This window comes from Gavialis gangeticus, unplaced genomic scaffold (genome assembly GCF_001723915.1).
Source record: "Gavialis gangeticus isolate Ggan-Ray unplaced genomic scaffold, GavGan_comp1, whole genome shotgun sequence".
Lineage (NCBI taxonomy): Eukaryota > Metazoa > Chordata > Crocodylia > Gavialidae > Gavialis > Gavialis gangeticus.
The window spans coordinates 138,032,480-138,035,275 of record NW_017729022.1 but is presented as its reverse complement, the minus strand read 5'-3'; positions in this window follow the sequence as shown (position 1 = coordinate 138,035,275).

The window sequence follows — 2,796 nt, the reverse complement described above, 5'->3', positions numbered from 1 at the left end:
CACCACTTTACTGGAAGAGGAAGCATGTTAGTTCAGCCTGGCTCCCCAGTATCTATATAGAGTGAATGCTTCGGTGGGACTTTTTAGTACTTTTATCTCAAGCTGATTTGATCCTCTATTAGAGAAAAGTGCCAAAAAGCCTAACTGAAGCACCTGATCCATACAGGTGTTGGGCAAGTCAGGTCAAACTAACACGATACCCCTTTTGGGCATGCACTGTGGTTGGCACAAGGGCACACTGAACTTAAGGTAAAGCAGGTTTTTTCATGTCTGTAAGCAAAGCTTGTGTCTGTAAACCAGTTGAGTTAATCATGTGTTAACAAAAACAAATGAAGTAGAAGTAGTGCAACACCTTTCCATCCTGACATTTTATTTAATCTAAGAACATGAATTATCAGCACACTGGTTCGCCAAAGGGCTATTTCTTCTAGGGATTCACCCTGACTGATATTCAAATGAAGTTATTGTACATTATCCATGATTAAAGTGAGGATCATAACACTTGTGCTGTAATTGATGATACCTATATTCTTAATTTGAAACTGATATATATATTCTTAATTTGAAACAGCCCTTAACAGGAAGTGACCCAATCTGCTCAAAACTGTTTCTAGGTTTCAGGGGTGAAAGCTTTGATTATCATAGCTTCTATGCTGCATCTAAGTTCAATGCAATTCTGACTGGCAAGACTTGTCTTTGAACAGAACTGGCATCACAGCAGGTTATCTTGCAAAAGTATTTTAATAAATCCCAGTTCATGTTGATATTTTTTAAAAAGGAATTAGAAAATCTGTTCACTGATTTACAGAAAGGAGCTCTTAGAAAATTAAACACTTTAATTCAAAATTACAGATTTTCTTTTCTGTATCTCATATTAAAGTGAAGATTTGCAGAGAAGTGATTGATTGTTCTCTGTAGTGAGAAAACATCACACTTGGGAAGGTATTAACTATGGAGTGTTAAAGAAAGCAATTTGCTTTTAAATAGTGATAAAGTGCTGGAATACAGTGAAAAGACAGATTTACCTCATCTTCCAAACAGCACCTTTTTAGGACGTTAAACTCCCTCCCTTTTCCTTTACTTTCATATACCATTCATTTCAAACAACCATTCATACCAAGAAGGATCCAAAAGAGGAAGCTCCTAACAACATTAACCAAGAGTTAATGTCCACATGTTACAAGGGTAAGGGATAGCCTTTGAAAATGCTTATGGACTTTTCCTCCCATTGAAGTTAATGGGAAGTTTACTGTCAATTTCACAGAGAGCAGATTTGAGACTATAGATCATCTCATCTTGCTAGTTAGGAAGTGAACGTAAACTTGGAATGTATAAATCTTTAAAAAATGAACTCTTTTGGTTTCATTCAACACAAATTAAACATAACATTTTCTGCAGTCTATTTTTGATATCTTCCAAGTGTTTCTTGATTCTGGTCTGGGTGTTGCTGTAAAAACAAACAATGAGCTAGAGCAGTGGTTGTCAAATAGGGCACGCATACCCCTAGGGTTACTTAAAAGGTCGTAGGGGGTACATAGGATGAATGAGAAAAAATTACTAGAGGTGCACTGATACATCGGTCCCATCAAATCGGCACCAATATAAGGAAAAGAAAAAGTGACAGTAGCAGCAGTTGACTTTTTTTAGCTGACATGGTTGATAATGTGGCCAATAAATGCCCTGTACATGCATTCAGCTGCAGCACAGCATGTAGGCGGTCAGGAGTGCAGATTGGCAGCATCGAGAGCAGTTGGGTCCATCTGGTAAGTCTTTTTTGAGGGAAGGGGAATGGGGGAGTAGATTAAGGCCTCAGCAGTGAGGAAGGGAGTGTGATGGAGGTAGGGACAGGGACAGGGGCAGAGGCAGGCACTGCACAGCTGGGACAGGATGGAGCCATGGCTCATCCAGGGGGTGGGGGAGGCAGCTTCCACTTCCCCTTCGTGGGGGCTGAGCTGGGCTGCACTGGGGGGAGGGTTCAGGAGGACTAGGGCAAATTTTGAGGTAGCTGCAGCCCCCCTGTAGCCCTCCTTCCAGCGCTGCCACCACTCATCCTGAGTGCAGCCTGGCTCAGCCCCCTCCTCCCCATCACCACCACTGGGAAGACCCTGGCACCACCCCGGCCCCAACCCACCCTCGCCTCACACAGATCCAGGGGCAAACACTCCCCACCATGCCCTCCTGGAGTGCCTGCATTAGCAGGAGCTGCCGTCCCCTGTGTTGTCCAAATGAGCTGCTCACAGCTCAGTCTCATGCTCTATCCCTGCTGTGCCGTGCCTGCCCCTGCCCCTGCACCAGCCCCACTCTCTCCCTCACTGCAGGGACCTTGATCTGTCTCTCCCCCCGTACCATGCCCCTTCCCTCCCCCCTTGCCCCTTCCCCCACAACAGACTTACCAGCTGGATGCCACATATATTAGTAATGCATTTAATGTTAATTAGTGTAGCCTGCCATATATCACATCACTGGTAATGTTAAAAACAAGAAAAAACTAAAAAGGGGTACATGAGCTGACACTTTGAGGCAGAAGGGGTACATTTATGAAAAATGGTTGAAAACCCCTGAGCTAGAGAAAGAAGCATGCCAAGTTAGCTAGGAACAAAGGTTTCAATGTCCATTGAAATTGAGGGGGTTTCGTCAGTTGTCTCCAAGGTCAAGAAGGGTGGCTTAGTGGGTTCGCATGGTGGAGTGGCATGGTCTTTTGTTTGCACTGAACAAGAGTTAGATAATTTTGTGTTTGATGGAAAATACTGAACTCTAAACTGGGTTAAAAGAAGAAAGCAGGAAGATTGAACCACA